Below are 22,645 nucleotides of genomic sequence, written 5' to 3' on the forward strand. Positions count from 1 at the left end.
TTCAACAAAATGGAAGGCACCACCACTCAGATTCCCAAAGAATTCTTAAGTTAGGTCAAGGAATGTTATCTATTTGCCTATGTTTCTCCTCCTCCTCCTCCTCCTCCTCCTCCTCCTCCTCCTCCTCCTCCTCTTCCTTCTGCCTCTCTCTCTTTCTCTCTCTCTCTCTCTCTGTCTCTCTCTCTGTCTCTCTGTGTGTGTGTGTGTGTGTGCAGGTGTGCAGGTTTATGTGTGTCTGTACCCATACGTGTTTGCAGAGGCAAGAAGTCAATCTCAGATATCTCTATGTGTAGAAGGAGCTGCGGGCTGTGTTCCTGCCTGGCTCCCGGCCGCCTGGCTAGCTTATGCCCCAAAATAACAACACACAAATTGTATTCATTTAAACACTGCCTGGCCCATTAGTTTCAGCCTCTTATTGGCTAATTCTCACATCTTGTTTAACCCATTTTTATTAATGTGTGTAGCACCATGAGGTGGTGGCTTACCGGGAAAGATTCAGCATGTCTGACCTGGTGGCTGGATTCATGGCGTCTGCCCCAGAGAGGAGAGGCATGGTGATTGCCTCACTTCCTTCTTCCTCCCAGCATTCTGTTCTATCTACTCCACCTATCTAAATCCTGCCCTAAAAGCCAAGGCAGTTTCTTTATTAACCAATGAGAGTCCTCCATCATCCATGATCATCCATCTCTGAAGTGGAATTGGCCCTGTCTCTTGTCCACTGTATTAAAACTGCACCCGCCCAGCTATCCCTTGCTATACCTCTCCACACATCATCTAATACATGAGTAGTTGTTATCAACTGATTGACATATGCCCCTCATTGTCATATGTCCCTCACAAGAGCAAAGATACTGTTCCTTTGGTCTCTATATTTGATCTCTGTGGCTGACTCGCAATGCCCACTCAGTGGCCACTGGTGAATGAGTGAATGAATAAATAATCTGTCAGTATGGTATGTGTCCACTGGACTGGCTCTGTCAAGCCAACATAGAAGACAGGCATAAATAAAATCACCTTGTGGCGGTCACCGGAAAAGTTTCCCAGCAGACAGAATTTGTTACCCATTAGCAGCTTAGTCCCTTGCTTCCTGCTCTTGGTGACACCCCATTAGCACCACATGACAGGTTTCCAGATGGGGATTCCTGCTGCTGTCAAATGGCAGTGCCTGTGATGACTACAGGGGAGCATTTGATTTCAGCAGTTAAGCAAAGTGAGACACTGGCAAGAGGACAAAACTCGTTCTCCAGCTCTAAAAGGTGAAGGGTCGGCCCTGAGAATCGGAGCATCCTGCTTATATGGAGGAACTGCTTCTGGACCAGGGAACTCAGTGTTTATAATATAGGGAAAGAACTCCCAGCAGCTTCCCATCATGTAAGGGTTTCAATAGCCATTCTGCAAAGAAAGTGCACACTTGTGTGCTAAGGAGGAGCTCTGCACTCTTGGTGACTTTTCTTTCTAGAGGCCTCTGTGATATTAAAAAGTTGTGAAGTGACAGGAGTCCAGTTCCATAGAACACAAAGGCTCAGGAGTTTGAAGGCTGTTGCATGGAGTAGTGAGCTGCCCTGCAAGGCGCTGGAAGTAAAAGTATGTGGACTGTTCCCATAACAACAAGCAAAGATGCCCTCACATAATGGAGTAGGACAGGAGTTGGAAGTCCCTGTGCAGATGAAGAATTTCTCCAGCTGAGTGATGTTTGGATGAGTTGAATTGAATATCTTCTATGACTTTCCACGTTTTCCTACTTGTGAATCATTTCTTTCCTGTCAATTCTCTCCCAGCAACAAATCAAGTCACAGCTATGCTCCCTGAAGGAAAAGACTAATGGCTACCCCAGAAGTATCTCTGTGCCTTCTCTTCTTTTATGCTCATCCACTCTCTTTGTTCTAACCATCATGATTTTTCTTCTGGGTTTGTACATAGTGCATGGTCTCTCTCACCTCAAAGCCCCCTTACTCTCTCACTCCTCTGGGTGGGCATTTAGATGTTCACAGTCCAAGTGGGCATTGCTTCCTATGTAGACAACATCCTTGGCTGGTCCTCTAATCGTGTGTTTAAGGACTATTGAGCTGGGCATAGTGGCACACATCTGTAGGCCCAGGAAACTGAATTGGTAGAATTGCTATGAATTTAAGGTCAGCCTAGAGTACAGAGTAATACCCTGTCTCAAAATTGGAACAAAATAAAACAAGAACCATTAGGGTGGATATGGTAGAACATACCTGTAAAACCAGCTCTCAGGAGGTGGTGGCAGGAGGCTAAATAGCAAAACAATGTATCAAAACAAACAAATAATCAAACAAAAACCATGGGAATTTTTTATTGAAATTTGTTGAGCTCTACATTTTTCTCCGCTCTCCTCCCTGCCTCTCTCCTCCCCCCTTCAATCCTCCCCAAGGCCCCCCATGCTCCCAATTTACTTAGGAAATCTTGTCTTTTTCTACTTTCTTCTTCCCATGTAGATTATATCTATGTAAGTCTTTCTTATTGTCTGTGTTGTTGTCTAAGTTCTCTGGGATTGTGGTTTGTAGGCTGTCTTTCTTTGCTTTATGTTTACACATCACCTATGAATGAGTACATGTGATAATTGTCTTTTTGTGTCTGGGTTACCTCACTCAAAATAATGTTTTCTAGCTCCATCCATTCTGCTGCAAAATTCAAGATGTCGTTATTTATTTATTTATTTATTTATTTTGCTGTGTAGTACTCCATTGTGTAAATGTACCACATTTTCCTTATCCATTCTTTAGGTTGTTTCCGGGTTCTGGCTATGACAAACAAAGCTGCTACGAACATAGTTAAACACATGTCCTTGTGGCACGATTGAGCATCCTTTGGATATATATCAAAAAGTGGTATTACTAGGTCTTGAGGAAGATTGTTTCCTAATTTTCTGAGAAATCCCCACACTGATTTTCAAAGGGGTTCTTAATCATCCTCCCTGTCATGAAGTCACACAGTCTCTTCTCAATGCTCTCCTTCTTCCACTCCTAGGCCTTGGATGTGATGAGCGTATGCTCTTGAGACGTGACTTCAGTGAACATGTCATACTTGGTTCCCCTTTGTGTTTCCTTAGCAGGAACTGGGTAAAGTGGAAAGGGATAGAGAGAAGATAAGCTACCTCAGGCTGTTATGCCTGCATCCTCTATTAAGGCAGCAGACAGTCAGGCCATTGCATAGTTAATCTATGGGGTGACTTTCTTTTGTCCTTCCAGATTTGGGTACCTCGAATGCACAGAGAGATGATCCAGTGAGGCTTCTCTTCTTCCTCATCTCACCCTTCTCTTTCTGGACAAGTGCATACTATGTGTTGACCACACCCCCTCTTACCCACCTTCCCATCCTTTTCTCACCCCCCACTTTCCTATTAGTCCTTTCTGTTCATGCCTACTTCCATATGTGTCTATAGAAAAACATCAAAACATTAAATGAGAAGAAACAGGGTATTTATCTCTCTGTGTCTGGTTTAACTTATTTAATATAATTGATTCCATTTGTATATATTTTCCTGTAAACAATATGGCTTAATTCTTCTTTGTGACTAAAAAAATATATTATGTTTGTACAGCAAATCCCCTTCCCTGATGCTCTGTTGACAGACTCCTAGTCTGATTCTGTAACTTAGCTACTGTGAACAGCACTGCAGTAAACACCGATGTGCAAACATCTCCAGGAGATGCTGACAGGGATCTACCATTGGGGAGACCCCAGTAGAGGTACAGCTATGTCAGATGTATGTCTATGTTCAGAATGGATGAAGCTCAAGATTTTGTCTTGGTTCAACTCTACCTTTTAACATCTTTGCTGTCAAACTTATTACCTATGTCCACATTTTTCCATAGTAAAATGTTTTCAGGAGAGTCAATTTGATGCTTTCTTAAGGTTTTCTACTTATTTTACAGAAAGTGTGTTTTGTTCAGGATTGGGAGAAATAAGGACAACTTTATCTTTATATCTGACAAGGTCTTTTGAAAATCAACTTTGCGGAGGAAATTTCCATTTGATGTAGTGAGCTAGTCGGAATAACTCCCTGTCCTTTTACTAGGGACTATGAGAAGGTGATGATTTAATGCAATTATTTAAACTATGTCTTTCACTTAAAGAATGAAATTGCATGTTTGTTGAACTACTAAAAAAGTGAGCTATTATTATAAAAGAATAGAATAGCGCCTGACTTTATAAATGGTTGATCTTTCATTCATTCACTTACCCTTTTATTGGAAAAGTATTAAGTGTGCTTTTTTTTCCCAAATTAAACCCTGGTCTTTGCAAATTTTCTGGTGGTTTCCATCTCAGGAGACTCAGCAGTCTGATTCAGAGTCTCCTGTGTGACTGTGAATTGTCCATACAGTGTTTGGATGGAAGGTTTAGAAAGTTCCCTAAGGCCATCAGGAGCATAGAAACCACAGATAGGCCTTTGCTTCTGACAGTTTGGTGGGAGGAAAGTTGGAATGGCAATTGTCATTAGAAAACACCATCAAACTGGAGATTAAACAGTAGGAGAGTTCTTTAAATAAACAGCCGAGCTGAATAGCCCTTTAGGAAAATCCATGTGACCCCAAAATGAGGAGCCAGGCAAAGAGCTACAGTATGAGACCTTGTCTTCCACTGGAAACAATAGCTATCTTCAGAGATTCTCGGGACTCCTTACAGCTTCCAGGCTTCAAGCAAGAATACAAAGTCCCTTGTATGTCCATGCTTGGAAAGGTGACCCTGCCCCAGTTCTCACCTGGTCAACTCTCAAAAGGAGTTTTGAGTAGCCATCTTAATTGGTGCTCTTTGTCTCTGCATGGTTCCTAATAGCACCTACTCCCTTAGATGTGGATGATGAGTTACAGTCCTTTCACAAAGAGGCCTTTCCATGAGAAGACATACAGGGAAATGAGTCAACATAGAAATACAGCACCTGGTAGCTCGAAGAAGAAAACGATGGCATCTGGTCTTAGAGACTTAGAAACTGATAAAACGATGCCCTCCAAGGGAGAGTAACTGGAGCTGTGCCATTACTCAGCCCGGGAATTGGGAAGATTGGGTTTATGTGTAGTGCTGTTTCCATTTGCATGCATGCTCGTCTGTGTGTGCATGGTGTGTGTGTGTGTGTGTGTGTGTGTGTGTGCATGTGGTGTGTGTGTGTGCATGGTGTATGTATGCATGGCATGTGTGTGTGCATGTGGGGTGTGTGGGCATGATGTGTGTATACATGGTGTGCATGCATATGTGGGGGTGTGTGTGCATGGTGTGTGTGTGTGCATGGTTTATGTATGCATGGTGTGTATATGCATGATGTATGTGTGCATGACGTGTGTGTGTGCATGTGGTGTGTGTGTATGTGTTTGTGCATGGTGTATGTATACATGGCATGTGTGGGTGCCTAGTGTGCATATGCATGGTATGTGTGTAGTTAGTGTGTACATGGTATGTGTGTGCGTGCATGCGCGCGCGCGTGTGTGTGTGTGTGTGTGTGTGTGTGTGTGTGTGTGTGCATGGTTTCTGTGTGCAGGCACACACACAGTGGTATATGTGGAACTCAGAAGACAGCTTTTTGGCATTTTCTTTCTGTTTTTACTTGAGTTCCAGGACTGAACTCAGATCATCAAGCTTAAACAGCAAATGCCTTTACCTGCTGAGCCATTTCAAGGGTTCCCTAGGTAATATTTAAAACCTAGAAAACTCAAGAGAGAAAATCATTCATAGTTTTATTTTAAACAAATTCCGGCAACATTCATTTCATTTCCTCTTTTCCCCCATCTAACTTTATTTAGACTAGTTTATTTTTCTTTGGTTTTATAATTAGATCATATTTTACAAATATTTTATGTGCTGAATTTTCACGAAACATCCTGAAAAGTTCTATCACCATGTTGCAATCTTCACACACAAGATTTACAATGGCTATTTTTATTCTCTTTACTGACTGCTGTTTAGCAATGCCCTACCTGGGGTATGTAAATTGTTGGTAATGTTTGTTGTTTGAACAAATATTTTCATGGAAATCTCAGAATGTAAATCTTTCCTGACGTTTAGAGGAGATGGGCTTTAGTGAAGTTAGTGGGGTCACAGAATGGGGGCAGGGTTAAATGCCTTGCTGTGCATGGTGTAACCGACTGGTTGCTAAAAGAGTATACCAATTTCTATTTTCCTTCTCTTTGATGGAATTGGGCAGTCATTTGTCGGAATGCTTTCCTGAGCGGGTTATGAATAGCCAAAGTGCTTTCGAATCCCTTACGACCAAGGGCCTTGTCCAGCACTTATCCATCAATGACCGGCAAGTATACTGCTGTGAACCTAACATAGAAAGGAGGGAGAAGACAACTGAATGAGCCACAGCCTGTCTGCGAACCTAGGCACCAGAGATGTCATAAGTCTGAGAGTTCAGATAGAGAACATATATTAAAGCTGTAAATAGTTTCCAACTAGCATGATTATCTACTCCCTGGGTGGCTGAGCTCCCAGCCTTATGCTGGGAAAAGAAGTAAAACTCTACTTCCCTCTTCTGAAGAAAGGTTCTCTCTGGCTGAAAGAACAGCATGCACGGGCCCAGCACAGGCAACCTTTGGATTGGAAAGGAGAAATATTCCCCAGGTAAGTCATCCCTTTGAGCAAACTGTGGTTTAACCCCAGCATCAAGGAAACTGAAGCAGGAGGATCAGATCATGAATTGGAGACCAACCTGGGATGAGGCTTTCTGTCCAAACACACACACACACACACACACACACACACACACAGAGAGAGAGAGAGAGAGAGAGAGAGAGAGAGAGAGAGACAGAGAGAGAGAGAGACAGAGAGACAGAGAGAGACAGAGAGAGACAGAGAGAGACAGAGAGAGAGAGGAGAGAGAGAGAGAAAGGGAGAGGGAGGGAGAGTATATAACTCAGTAAAGTGTTGACTGTGTAAACAGGAAGATCGTTTTGGGGGGTGGGTTTTTGTGTGTAATCCGAGCACTGGAAAAAGCTCTGTAGGGATTATAGCTCAGTCAGTCTAGCAAGCCCCAGGTCTCAGTGAGTAATTTTGTTTAAAAAATAAGGTGGAGAAAAATCAAGGAAGGTATTTTTGTCTTTGTGCACAGACTTGTTCACACACACACACACACACACACACACACACACACACGCATGCATACACACACATGCATACATACACCTGAGCACACACAGGGACTCATCTTCTTTGGATGAATCCTACATCTAAAATACTGCTTACATTTCTGAATATGATCTTCCATTACAGAAGTAGAAAATGCACTGGACACACACATAGTCGCTATGTGTTTAAATTCTGTAGTTCTCCTAAAAGTATCCATCTGCCCTTAAATGAACGTAAGGAGGACGGGAAAGACAAGGGGGTGATTTATTCAGCTAATCTTTATGGCCTGTCTGCCATGAGTTAGAAGGTGTCCCTGGCTCTGGAGCTACATCAGTAAACCAAGCAGAAAGACAGCTCCCAGTTCTGCAGCATGTGACACATATTTAATATAATAAATAAGTAGATTACAGTGCCAGGCAGGAGGTGACATGGTAGCTAATTTTTAGTGTCAATTTGGTTGGACTATAATGCCCAAATGCTTGGCTTATTACTGCTATATATTTTTTGTGGATATTTCTGGATGATATTAACATTTAAATCTGTGGATTTAAGTGGAGCAGCTTCTCCTCCATCATGTGAATTGTTCTCCAGTAAGTTGAAGGTCTTAACAGAACAGGGTTGACCTCACTCTCTCAAGAAGAAAAATCTACCAGAAGACTGCCTTCAACCTTGAACCTCACCCTTGGTTCTTGGTAGGTCTTGAGTCTGCCAGCCTATTCTGCAGACTTTAGACTTGACTCTTGGCCTCTGTAATTGTGTGGTAATCCTAAAAGCAACCCCCTGCCTCCTCTTCTGTAGCCTGCACAAACTTTATTGGCTCTGTCTCTCTGAAACAGTGAAGAAATCAAAGGCAAGAATGGGAAATTGATGGGCAATGCCTGTTGACCTTCTCTCGTCCTGTGCAGTTTGAAGTCATGTCCGTCTTTTGTCCTTGCTTCATAAGCTGTGCGGGTGGATTCAAGATGCAGACAGTCCCACGCTTCTTGTTCCAAAAACAGCCTGAGTTTACTCTGTGAGGATGAAGATGATTTGCCTGAGCAGAAAGATGACTTCATTTTCTATCATCAGAGTTTATGACAGCTTTGAGATAATAAGAATATTATTAGATTCTACTGGGTGTGAGGGAGAACAAGGGAGGACTGCCACACAGATTCCTGGGCATCAGCCCCAAGTTGCTGACATTTCTGTTTGAGGCTGGCATGCAGAGGCACCCGCCTGCAAATGAAACACCCTTGAGAGTACTGTGTGGGTCCTATGTTTCATCTGAGGCTTGGAAACAGTATAAGCTAGCAACTTCAACCCATGACCCAATTTAGGTCTTGTTTTGTCCTTTATCACCAAAGGTCTCTTACCCAACTCTGGTGTCTTCCTGAGCTAGCGAGCATCTGCCTTTTTTTCCAAAACAGCATTCTCCAACTCAGACCTACACCCACTGAATCACAAGACCTGGGCTCACAGAACCTTTGAAGCCCCTAGGAGATTCTGACGCATACTCACATGGGCGTCCCTGCCCAGTCCCACATCTCTCTAAGAGCTGCTGGCTTCATCCTTGGGTACAGGTACATACCTACATACTCCTTAATGACAGCGGTGGGATTCTCCCTGATACCAGGTGGCTTCCTTCCCAGCAACTTGGTACTACTTGAAGTCATAATGGACTCTGCCCTTCCAGCCCCCATCTCTATGCCAGTCCCTTCCATGAACCCCAAGGCCCACTGGTCAATCTTTTCCTTAGATCCACCATGTCCTCCTGTTCTCAGGGCCAGCACCAGGTTAGTATTTTCTTAGCACCTCTGAACTTCAAAGTACTCACAAAAGGAACAAGACTATTAGTGTATCAAACAGGCTGGCTCAGAAAACCAAGTATCCAATCACCGCTATTGCTTTACATTCTTACAAATGGCCGAGACCAATACTGTCTTTTTCCTCAGAGGGAAGCAGGGCCTAGGCTTCCCTGATTCTGAACAGTTGTTTAAGGATAATGATAATGCCTTTCATTTAAATAACTCTACAGCCTAGAGTTGTGCTCACCTTGGCTTAAAACATACTTCATAGAGCCCCAGGGGAAATCACCCCCAGAGTCTCATGACCCCTACATCTGCTAAGCATTCCGGGTCTCTCTGCTTACATAGCTTGCAATGGAAGACAGATAATGAGCTATGGCATGCATCAATTAAAGCTGCGGGTGGATGGGAGAGGCGGCTGCTGTTGACTTTCTGCAGGGTCACTCTCCAATTCATTGATGTGTTCTTCCTATTTTACATCTGTGGGGAGAGAGAGAGAGAGAGAGAGAGAGAGAGAGAGAGAGAGAGCGCAAAAGAGCATGGGAGATGTGCAGTGGGACTCTAAAAAAGAAAATCATTGCTGGATATTGGCTTGCCAGCATGCGAGAATAGGAGAGAAAATTGAGTGGAGATGTATGTACTTATGGAACTAGCAATCGGAATAGCCTGTTACCACTAACATAGGGCATTTGCTCTCCCAAGGGTTCAAATATTGAAGCAGAGAGATGTTGGACTGTACCTGGCTTTGTGTTTTACTGAAATGTGGAAGGAGGGTGGTTTTTTTTTTTTTTTTTTTTTTTTTTTTTTTTTTTTTTTTTTTTTTTTTTTTTTTTTTTGGTTTTTCGAGACAGGGTTTCTCTGTAGCTTTGGAGCCTGTCCTGGAACTGGCTCTTGTAGACCAGGCTGGTCTCGAACTCATAGAGATCCGCCTGCCTCTGCCTCCCGAGTGCTGGGATTAAAGGCGTGCGCCACCACCGCCCGGCTGAAGGAGGGTGTTATAGGAAGCTCAAGGGGATTGATGAAGACCTGCCTTTTGGAGGGGAAGGTGGAAAAGACCTACCTTCTGGAAGGGGGTTAGTGAAGACCTGCCTTCTGGAGGTGGGGAGTGGAAAAGACCTGCCTTCTGCAGGGTTCTCACTTCCTGTGTTTCCCAGAACAGAGTTTTAAAAAACAAACAAACAAAAAAACAGAAGACCAGATTAGTTCTTAGTTTGTGGGGTAGCCAGTTCTCAAGAAACAAATCCTAGTAATAAATGTGAAATTGTGGTGGACACTAGATGAAAAGGTCTTTTTATAATGCTCTTCATGCTTATCTCTAGTTCTTTACAAAGATAGAAATTAAGAAAACAAAAGAAAAGTGAACCATGTCTCTATAACCATGTAGGCCTAAACAGTCCTTTGTCTCTTATGATATGCTCTGGGGGAACTCATGTTATTCAAACTTCCTCTTCAGCTTCTAGATATGCTTGGGATTCAATCCACAGAACAGTCATTCTAAGTCTGAATACAGTTCAGTCCTGATTGTTCTAGTAAGTATCCTCCCCAATACTCTTTAATGCCTGGTAGCACCCGCACTTCATCAGTTATTTATGCTTGCTTCATTGCTGACTTGAGCTGATGTTATTGTACAATATTGGTGATCCTGACTACTGGGCGTTGGCTCTGTGTCCAGGGCTATGCTATTTCACAATTAATTTTCCTAACCATACATGTTACGCTTGTAGATGCTGAGGCTTAGAGGCTAAAATTACTCCTTCTCGACTACACAGAACGGTGAAACCAAGATTTGAATCGAGGTGAACTTGGCAACCTAAGAAGCCACATTGATGATAACCTTGATGTATCATGCATGACTCATCATTTGAGGTTTCTCATGCCCACAGATGATAAATCAGAGTGAGAAAGCAGATGGGACAGCCAAGGCCAACTTCGCTAAGTCGGTTACAGAACATCCCTACCTCTTCCTCCTTATCTGTGCTTTGTAAAAGAGTGTTTAACCTCCACATGTTCTAGGCCACAGGTGGCTCACATGAGCCCCTCATTTATTTATTTATTTAGTCACTTATCTATCTGTCTGTCTGTCTGTCTGTCTGTCTGTCTGTCTATCTATGTTAGGGTTTTTTTTTTTGAGACAGGATTTTTCTGTGTAGCTTTGGACCCTGTCCTGGATCTTGCTCTGTAGACCAGACTGGTCTCAAACTCACTGAGATCCTGTCTCTGCCTCCCAAGTGCTTGGATTAAGGCATGCACCATCACTGCCCAGCGAGCCCCTCATTTCTTATCTTGCTTCTGTAGGACTCCAAGGTTGTCTCTTCCATCCCGCTGTAGGAGGATAGTCTCATCCTGTCTCTTGCCTCCAATTCCTATAGTAGAATATGTGATCCAACTCCTCTTCTCTGAAAGAATGCGATGTGGCTGGAACTTATGCTGAGGCCATGCATCCCACAGCACACAGTGCAGTCACCTGATAGTTGGTGGCCAGGAAGGATGCTCAAAGACTGAGGAAGAATCACATGCCATTGAGAATCTCCTGCAGGTGTGTCTCTAATGTTAGTTTCTTTTACTTGCTTGGTAGATACCATTAAGTCAGGCTAAACATTGTATCACTTTGGGGTATCCACTCATTCCTATCACTGAAATGTGAAGTCTCTGGGCTGTCACATAGCAAACATAGGAGGAAGATGCACGTGAGTTAATGAATTACTGAGGGCAGTGTTTCCCAATGGTCAAGTCTCCACCCTGATACAGATGAGACAGGAGAATTCATAAGCATTTTACAAACTCTGTTACTTCTTTTATGGAAATTGTGAAAAAAATTAAATTAGAATATTAAGTGGTATATGAAGGCATAAAATTAAGTAGAAACAAGTGGTTTTATAGAAAGTAAAAACAAAGTTGAATAAATAGGGAGAATTATTCATTTTTGATGGGTAGAATTATAGGCAAAGAAACAGTATATTAGTTTGCACAGTGGGTGAGGCCTGCTTCTTGCCCAAACAGAAGGACTGAAGAATTCACTTGGTGGTGTTATCCTCCATAATCTGGTAATTTTAGGGGAGGGATTTACCTATAGGAAGTGGGTAGTGGCTGGTAGAAGTAGGTTCATTTTGTTTTGATTGTTTTGTCTTGTCTTGTTTTTTTTTTTTTCCTATCATGCCCTTTGCTTCCTGTCTACAGTGAGAGGATGAAGTTCCTTCTCTACCCACTCCTGTCCCCTGAATATTCTGCCTAAGCACACTGGACCAGGTCTCCATGGGATGAGCCTAATAACATTGAGAATCAGAACAGATTCTCCCTTGGGTATTTTGGCTACAAATATTGAGGTATATGGTCACAGACTTAATACAACTAATACAATAGTTGTGGAGATGTGCAGTGAGGAGCAGCGGGCAGGCCTGCTTTTCATCCCGCCCGGATCCCACACAGCCAGCTTTACACCCGAAATAACAACACACAAACTATATTCATTTAAACACTGCCTGGCCCATTAGCTTCAGCCTCTCACTGGCTAACTCTCACATTTTGATTAACCCATATTTAGTAATGTGTGTAGCACCACGAGGGGAGGCTTACTGGGAAGATTCTAGCCTATGTCCATCTTGGGTCAGAGCTTCATTGCATCTAACTCACCTCCCTTCTTCCCAGCATTCTGTTCTGTCTACTCCACCCGCTTATGTTCTGACCTATCAGGCCAAGCTGTTTCTTTATTAATTAACCAATGAAATCATCAGATAGATAGAAGACATACCTACATCATAGATGGGAAAAGTTTTAAAAACAGAAGAGGTCTTCTGAACTGTGGAGACTAACATATGTGAGCCTGAGGTGATGGGCACTGATAATTTCCTGTTTGGACGATGGACTCTCATCCTCTTCCCTGTGTGTTGAATAGTGTGTGCACGTGTGTGTTATGCATGAATGTGTGTGATTATGCATACATATGTGTCCACATATGTGTAGAAACCAGAAGTCAATATAGGTATGTGTCTCTATCACCTTATTTTTGAGACAGAATCTCTTACTGAACCTGGAGCTCACTGATGTACTGAACTGGCATTCTTGGGCTATTCTTCTGTGTCTGTCTCCCCAGCACTAGCTTTACAGATGTGCATGGCACACTTCAGGAGCTAGTAGAAGCAAAGGGTGGTTTCCAGGCAGGGAGTCTTAACACTGTTTTGGCTTCAGACTTCTGGCTACCAGAACTATGAAAGAATCTATTGTTTTTGTTAACCTGGCTTGTGACTTTTTTTTTTTTTTTTTTTTTTTTTTTTGGCTAGCCACAGACAGGCAGTTTTTCTCTTTAGAATGTAAATAGGACATTCCAGAATTTGAATACAATGATGAATAAACAAGATGTTGGAAGGGCACAGCTGAATTCCTACCACATCAGCCAAGCCCACAAGAATGCCCCGTGCTCCTTATCCTGTTTCCAGTGTCCCTACAGCCAGTTCCCTCATATCTACCCGTTCATACTTTCTCCTTTTATTTTCTGACGTATATGAAGGGTGGATGTTTTAAAGAGTTTGTTCTAATTTTGTTTGAAAATGGTCAACAGAAGTCATGCTAAGCCAAGTGTAGTGGTTCTAAGCAGGCTTAGCGCCTGATGGGGGTTCCTGAAATCCCAGAACTTCAAAGGATGGTGGAGGTGGAGTTTAAGTTTGAGGTCAGAATGGGCAACACAGCAGGACTATAAAAGAGTAAAGATAAATTCAGTCTAATTTAATGACTACTCAGTTAGATTTTGTAAATGCTTTATACTATTTAATAAGGTTTTTGTTGTAAGATAAGATATTCCTATATTAACATGCATCTTGGCATCCCTAACTAATGATACAGCAACACAATCTTGCTTCTGATTTTGTGAGGCGATTACTTGAACATCATCTTAATTTTGATGCAGTGATCAACAGCGGTTGGGGAAACAGGGGAAGTGGAAGGAACCTGCCTTTGTGTGCAATGTGAAGGGGAGCTCCCTGTCTTAGTGTCTTTGCTGTGGTGAAATACTCTGACCAATGCAGTTTAAGAGAGAAAGTTGTTCTTTGTTTTGTTTTTTTCTGGTTCACAGTTCAAGCTATCACCTCACATCCACAATCGAGAAGCGAAGAGTAGGGGACACATGCTGCTGCTTGGTCCCTTTTCATGTTTGTGCAGTACAGGATCCCAGCCAGGAATGGTGCCGCCCATAGTGGGCCAATCTTTACATCTCAGTGCACACAACCAAGATCTTCTGCACAGGCATGCCCTGTACCCATCTCCCAGGTGAATCCAGATTCTGCTAAGTTGACAATTGATACTAACCATCACATTCTATGAGATGCCCTTCACAGGATGTCCTGGAACTCTACACAGACATGTGGTTTGTCATCTTAGGTCACTAACACTGTGTAACAAAAACAACTAAAGAGAATCTTTAAAATACAGATTCCAGCCCATTTCATAGCCATCCACTGAATCCCTCTTGAGAAGACTGGACAGAGAATCCTCATTTTCATATGAGTTCTCCAGAAGTTTGTTTTCATTGCTTGCATGTATGTGAGTGTGTGTGTGAGAGAGAGAGACAGAGAGAGAATGTGTGTGTGAATGTGTGTGTGTGTGTGTGTGTGAGAGAGAGAGAGAGAGAGAGAGAGAGAGAGAGAGAGAGAGAGAGAGAGACAGAATGTGTGTGTGTGGTACATATTTGGATTCATCACCTTAACATCTTTCCATGGAGTTTCCTTAACCAGAGAAAGGATGCTAAGGAAAAGACACCATTCCATGGGAAAAATGATCATGAGTGAGTGTACCAGATATGGAGAACAAGTTGAGGATATATTAATGTAATTTGTAACATCTGTGTATATGAATATGTCTATAGGCATATGTGGTATGTTTATGTGTATATGTATATGTGTGGGTGAATAAGGGTATATTTATGTGTGTAGGTATATATGTGTATATGTATGTTTGAATATGGGTGTATTCGTTTGTGTGTGTATGTGTGTATGTGTGCGCGCGCACACGTGCGCGTATAGACCAGAAGTGAGCATTAAGTGTTTTCCTCATTTGCTCTGAATGTTATTTGAGATAAGTTCCCTTTCAATCTGGACTTCGTGGATTTGACTAGAGTGGCTGGCCAGTGAGCTTCCAGTGAACATCTGTCTCTGCCCCCTGACCCCCAATCTACTGGCACTGAATTTTGAATGCACCCCTATACCTAGCTCTTATGTGAGTGGCTGAGGATATGAATTTGGGTCCCCATGCTTGTGCAGCAAGATTTACTCACTGAGCCATCTCCCTAGCCTCTGTTGCAATATTAGTTTTGTCTTAGAACCAGACCTTTCTTTTATTTATGCAGTTGATATGGTTTATGTTCCTCTGGCCAGCCTAAGGGTATGGAAGCATCAGGCTGGTTTGTAAAGATGCTGCTCTGTCTCCCAGACATATTATTTCTCTTCTGACACCCACACCATGGGTCATTACTCCCCTCTGCACTGTCTGGTGTCTCCACAGATGCATTGTTCATACTCTGTTTTTTAGAAGGCAACTGCAATGCTCTGTTAAGAAGGGCCACATATAACAAAGTGTATGTAGTAGACAGTCCCTGTGTCCTTCAACAGCCAGCTTCTTGATTGCAGTTAGTAAAGAAATGCTTGCTGTGGGTAACACAGCTCATGTGTCTATGCCCAGCTTGCAGGGCTAATGGGAAAAGAAAGAATATGGAAAAAAGAAAACGAAAGCATTTTCTACTTCTGCTTCAGGGCCCACCTGCCACACATGGCAGCCCACTCCTGAAACACAGGAGGGAGTTCAGATGCTGGTAGCGTAAGGGAATTGAAAACTCCCAACTTATTTCTTCCGTCCTCTACTGTGACCCATTCCTCACACTAAATTTTCCTCCTCTGAAAGCTTTCTCTGTAGCTCAAACCTCATTGATCTCCCTCTTCTGAGCCATCATACTAATAGAATGTGATGCACAAAGCAAGATCTAATTATAAGCCATTTTGCTTTATTTGCCAATTACTTCATATGCATATGTCTCTCCCCAAGATCAATTGTAAGCAACTCCAGAATAGACTCTACATCGACCACTTGTGTGGCTGGACATCAGGGAGCATCGGGGCCATACTGGAGAATGGTAGCTAACACCATCCATTGCTAGTCTTGCAGGTGATTCGAGGATTCCCTATCCTGACTCGCCAACTCATCACACACTGCTTCATCTTCTAGGGTCACTCTCAGACCTACACAGTGTTTCCCTGCTGCTTCATTAAGATGACCTTTCTTCCCATTACCTTGACAAAAATACCTAAGAAAAGCAACCAAAGGAAGGAAAGGTCTCTCTTTGGGCTCACAGCTTGAGTCCATCATGTTAGGGAGATGACAGGAGAAGCTTGGGGCAGCTGCTTCCATAGTTGGTAGGCAGAGAAAGATGAAAACTGGTGCTTGCTATTTTTCTCATTTTAATCCAGTCCAAGATCCCATTCTGTTGAGTGGAGCCATCCACATACAGCATTTGTCTTCCGATGCAATTTAACCCAACCCAGAAACACACTGATAAACATGTCTAAACAACTGTCTCGCTGGGTGGTGGTGGCACATGCCTTTAAAGAATCCCAGCACTCAGGAGGCAGAGGCAGGCGAATCTCTGTGAGTTTGAGGCCAGACTGGTCTTCAAGAGCTAGTTCCAGTAAAGTCTCTAAAGCTACAGAGAAACCTGTCTCGAAAAACTAAAAAATCAAACAAATGTCTCCTGGGTGGTTCTGGATCCTGCTGTGCTGACAATCAGTGTCAACCATACCAACCTCTTTCTCTGAAGTGGTTTGGGCCAATGGAGGTGAGACTACCCATATATTTCAGAGTTCTCCATTGCAGTTACATATCTCTCTGCATCAAGCTGCTCCTGCTCAGAATCTTTATTGCATCAATTCTGCCCTCCAGCAAGAGGCCTTCATCACCCCAGCCCTATCCTCCACAGACTGGTATCAGTAAACTGATGTGAAGAGCTGGAGGGAGGGGAGCTGGACCCTTGTGTAGCCTGTGCTGAAGAGACGAAGTTCTCTGCCTGTGCATAAGCATGCCCCCAATTCTCAGTCGGCACTTCACTTAGTTTACTGTTGACTAACTTGATTAACACGCTTACTTCTAAACCTGATCAACAATACTGAACAGGTTGATGGTTCACAAATGGCTGCCTTGGTATTTCTCTGACAATTTTATTATCTTGTAGTAAGTAAGAGTCTAATGCTAAAAATCTTTAATCCTATGAGACTGCCATAAATCCATAGTCACTGACTAGGCAAATTCCATCAAGAAAATGTCAACTTTATCTGTCCTATTCCTCATACCTGTGCTAGGTAGTCACTGAGTATTGATTTTCTGACCTTTTTGCATCTCTGCATCCCAGATGCTCCAGTGGAATGCTTGCTTGGTTTCCTTGGATTTGATGCCATTCTTGGTTTTGGACAGCATAGCTATTGTGGTTTGGGTATAAAATATTCCATATAGCTCAAGTTGAAATACTTGCCCCTCAGTTGACACTCCTTAGGAAGATTATAGAACCAAGAGAGTAGAGACTTGCTGGAGAATGTATGTCACTGAGGTGAGTTTGTTCTTTTATAGCTTAGCCCCTGCCCCCTTGACTACCTTCCTCTGCTTGCTGAATGTGGGAGAATGTGATCCACCAGCATCCAGTTCCCATTACCTTCCCTGCCACAACAGACTGCATTCTGGTACAACTGTGAGCCAAACCAAACCCATGGCTTTTTGGTCAGGGTGGATTAGCACAGAAAAGAAATGAAGAGAGGAGCAAAGCAGGTGTGGGACCCTGAAGCTCAGTACAGGAGACGCTCAGGCAGAGTTAGGCTAAGAGAACCAAATTTTAATAGGTGGTGGCAGAGTTGGGCTAAGGGGACCAAGTTCTGATAGGTGGTCTCTGCCACACTCAGACAAAGACACAAATCAAAACTACCCCCTTTTTAGGACCTGCCCCCAAGCTGCCTGACCAGTTTTATTTTATCATTTTCATATATTACTGTGTGAAAGTCCATGTGTGTGCTGAGGACGCAGAAATGAGAGAATGACTTGTAGAAGTAGGTTGGTCCTCTCCTCCGGCTTCCTTTACCACTGAGCCATTCCCCAGCTTCTGTCTCTTGTCTCTCCTCACTTGTTTTCAGGTTTTAGACTTGCTGAATTTCCTGTGTCTTCAGAGTATAGCTGATGTCTAATATAGTTTGAGAGAAAGAAAAGCATTATTGAATTGATGCTCATTTTTTTTTACTTTAAATATTTTTCCATTGTCTCGTTTGGGAGCTCCGTCTATGAAATTTTCATTGTTTTATGTTCATATAAATGTCAGCTTATTGATGCATATATCACCCAATTTGAGTTTCAATTAATTAGATTTTCAAACCTGGCAGAAATAATGACTCCAGTTTCCAGTTTAAGCCAATGCTGACGGATGACACCATGAGAGACATTCTTCACTGAGGAAAAAGTTAAACCAATCCTTGATATTAGGTTCCCGTGCTTGCATGGCAAATACCTTACTGTCTGAACTGTTGCCTCTCCCCTGTATAAGCCCTTTGTTTGTACATAGAGCCACCTTAACCTAACATGTTCAGCACCCAATAGGTGCTATTTGTCCTCAAACTATGACTGACAGTTATTTACCCAGCATTTACCAAAAAGTCACCAAATATGAAATATTAATTTGTTCACGGTTAGGTTTTCAAAGGAAGGATGAATTTTAAAATATCACAGAACCACGTGCGTTCCCATCCCTAGCCTCAAACCCCTGTGGCTATTGTGAACCCAGCTTGCTCCTGATCTGAGTTGTTAGGCAACCAGCTAGAACCATCTCCAGACCTCAGTCCTCCTTCTTCTAAGGTGAAGGTGATCTTTTTTTAAAGTTCCCTTCCAGCCACACCTGGGGATGTTTACCCAGCTATTCTTGGTCATGTTTACCCAGGACTGGAAGCACTTTTCGCAGTGGTGAGGATGGCTTTTCAAGGTGGCTGAAGTCACAGCGTCTGATGGAGAGACAGAGGACTCCGAGACTAGGGCCTGGTGAAAATGTGATTTCAAGAGCTATGGCCCAGCATGGAGGAGCCTCTTCACCAAAGAGACCCAGTACATCTGTGGACCGGCTCTCCTACCTGCATTTTCTCAAAATAGTGCTGTTGAGAGAGACCCAGCAGTACCCTAGGTTCTGTCACGTGGAATTGGATTTCAGAAGTGCCTGGGGGCAGGATAAAGGCACTGATAAATGGTTCGGAAGAAAAGAAAAACCTAGCTGTTTTTCTCAGTTGGTTCCTGGGACTTTCTGTTGGTGAAAGAGACTCATGATTTGCGCTAGGAATGCTGATATTTAAATAGAATGAAATTGGACTGAACAGAGGCGGAGAGGACCTGGGAGGCTGCCCTCACCCCCTGAGTGCCTGCCACTTATGGAGAATTCGCTTTTCCTCCAGGGTCTAGTAGTCTGAGTGAGGTTCCCCTGTTGGCTTTGTCGACCCCGCTTAATATCAGAGGAGGGAGTGAGGGAAGCCTTGGTGTTTGTTTCCTTGATGCTGGAGACCCCTGAGTTACAGGGCAGGCCAGGAAAAAAAATCAAAAACAAACAAAAACAGAAAACTACAGGGACAAACGTCTTTCCACAATATCATAATAATCAAGAATAGTTCTCAGCAGCAGTCAATATGATGGTGCTGATCATAGTGTTCATATCAGGCCAGTGTCTCAAGGTCTAGACTGTGAGATTTTTCCACACAGATTTATCAGCAGAAACGTACATTTTTTTACACGGTGATTTTTGAGCCAAATTTGAATGGGATTTTCTTTTTATTTCTTATTCAATAGGCTGGCAATTGGTATTTAAGAAGGGTGCCAGTTTATATGTGTTAACTGTATCCCGCCACTGTGCTGGAAGTGTTTATCATTGCTAAGTTTTCGGATGGTCCCTGTAGAGTCTAAAATGTCATCTACAAATAATCGACTTCTCTTTCCACCTGCATCTCTTTGTTTTCCTCCTATTTTATTTTTTTCCCCTCCAGCAAGAGTGGGAAACAAGGGCATCCTCCTCTTGTTCCAGATCTTAGTAGAAATATTCTCATTTCCCCCATTTGGCATGATGGGTACGGAAAGGATAGAACTCAAAGGACATTCTTTGGGAGTGGGGAAACAGTCAAAAGTGAAAAAGATGAAAGAAAAAGTGGTGGTGGAGGTGGCGCACGCCTTTAATCCCAGCACTCGGGAGGCAGAGGCAGGTGGATTTCATTGAGTTCAAGGCCAGCCTGGTCTACAGAGCTAGTTCCAAGACAGACTCCACAGTTACACAGAGAAACCCTGTCTCGGAAAATGAAACTAAACAAAAACCAAACAAACAAACCAAACCGAAACGCAAAACTAGAAAGAAAAAAAAGGAAACGAATGAACTTGCTAGCTCCATCAACACTTTTCAACTATGAAGAAAGCCTCCACAGTAGGGTAAAGGACGTGCACAGTTAGACTTCAAGGTAATGCCCGAGTGTGGGGCCACCGTCTGCGGCTGATGCTGTAGCTGGCTTCATAAGCCAGCATTCGCTTCCCTTTCTCCTCAAGGCTTAGTGAATCTGTTTCACTTAGGACTTTAGGAGTGCAGCTATCAGTACCATCAACTGTAGGTAAACTGTATTTTAAGTTCCTGGAAGTTAGGAAGCCCTGACAAATTCTGGAATTGAGGTTATCGGTCATGAGCCTCAAAAGAAGCAGCACTACTCAAGGCCTGTGTTTGAAGAGCCTGGAGAGCTGCAGACCGACCAAGCCATTCCTAGAAAAGGTACGTGGCCGCCTTCGCTTTGAGTGTTTCGAGAGATCGAATTCTGCGGAGGGTGTATCGCCACCTTGCAAAGGTACTTTGTTTCGCTTCTTAGCTTGTTTGGTTGCTTGTTTTTAAGGCAGGGTTGCACAAAAAAGCCTCAAGTTCACTGGGCAGCTGAAGATGACCTTGCAATTAAGATCCTCTTCCCTCTACTGGGGTTATAGGCGTGCAGGGTCACAGTTCACACTGGGTTTATGTGGTTGTGGGGGAAGAACCCAGGGCTCCATAAGTTCTGGGTAAGTGCTCTACCCTCGGAGCACACCGCCTGCCTACCGCAGTGTGTTTGCGGTTGGTGGTTGTATTTCTTCTTTTTCTCTGCTTCTCAATTTAGAGAATAAAAACGTGTGTGTTTTCTTGCTTCCTTGCAGTTAGGGAAATAGCATGTGATCAGTGATGGCCACGAGGAGCCGAGCACTCTGAGGAGGTGCTGCTGGGAGATGCCCATGCAAAGTCATCTTTGATGGGACTGTGTAAGTCTGGAGCCCTGGTGCTGCCTGCACCTGCACGGCTACCTCATTAATGTAAGGGCAGACGAGAAAGGGAAGACAAGCCGACACCCCGTGGGAGTGATGAACACCGGCGCAGACTCCAGAACTCCTCCTGCGGTTGCTCGTTATTCGAGGCACACGTTTCTCAGGACTTAAACCTTACAGCTTTCTCCTGCTTGCAGCTTTCCCCAAGGACCAGCTTTGCCATGAAAGTAGTGAGACGGTGTTCTCTAAGTTAAGATGGTAAAAAGAAAGTTCCTGAAGAGAGGCTAGGAAGGCAGAGGATGGCAGAGGAGAACAGGATAGTCATATTTGAGATGTGGCCATCTGGGTACTGTGGGACAGGGGTTCAGATACAGAGGATACTAGTGTGAGATGAAGTTGGGTCACACCAGAGATGCCTGCCTCAGAGGCTACTCAAGGGTCTGAACTTGCCCCTGAGTGGTTATTGGGGAGTTGGAGAAGGGGACCAAGGATCTGACTGGTCAGCTAGGATTGTCAATCAGTGATCTCCAAGCTCATGAGAGATCTTCCTTACAAAATAAAGTGGGGGAGAAATTGAGAAAGAAAGGAAGAAATCCACTTCCAACTTCTGGCTTCCACATGTACACACACACACACACACACACACACACACCATTTTAAGAATGGCGTGATCCACATAGACATGTCAGGTGGTTTACACCAAGTTGATCTAGAATAGGACTCTTTAACTATACTGCTGACATTTTTGATAACTTAATTCTTTGTTGTGGGAGGCTTTCCTGTCTCTTGTGGGCTGTTTAGCACTATCCCTGGCCTTTAACTGGAAGGTTTCCACTAGTAACCATTTCTACCTCAGCAAAACCAAGAATGGCTCAAGTAAAGGCTGCGGGGGGGGGGGATATCCTTCAATAGAAACATTTCTATGTCAACAGGTCTAGAGAGAACACTGGTTTATTATGGAAAACTCTGCCTGCATGCAATAGGATTACAGAGTCAATGGAATGCCATCAAACATTTATGGGAAAGGTGTTGCAACATTCTCTTGAGAGTCAAAGGAGCTTGCTGAGAACAGTCCCACACTGAATGAGTAAGAAGGGACTTGTTTTCCCAGAAGACATCTGAGTCTTCCTGGAAAACAGTTGCATCTCAACACAAATCTATATTAGCTCTGTGAATTTGGTTTTTTACCTTTGCAGTGGTGAGGTCCTGTGATTCTGGAAGCCACCTTGGTCTGTAGACTGGGGTGTTCTGGTCCCCGAAGAAACCGACTTTTCATCCAAGGATTGGAAAGAGAACTTAGTTCCATAATGTTATCAGTGAAACTCAGAAAGGGAAAGTGAGGAAGTAGCTTATTTTTCCTTTAAAAAGCAAAGAAAAATCATTGCTTAACATTATTTTACATATAGATGTAAGATTTCCAGGTGACTTTTGGTTGAGGTGAGAGCAAAGAGACAAAAGACTCCAGCTGA

Source organism: Arvicola amphibius, chromosome 4, assembly GCF_903992535.2.
Source record: "Arvicola amphibius chromosome 4, mArvAmp1.2, whole genome shotgun sequence".
NCBI classification, from domain to species: Eukaryota; Metazoa; Chordata; class Mammalia; order Rodentia; family Cricetidae; genus Arvicola; species Arvicola amphibius.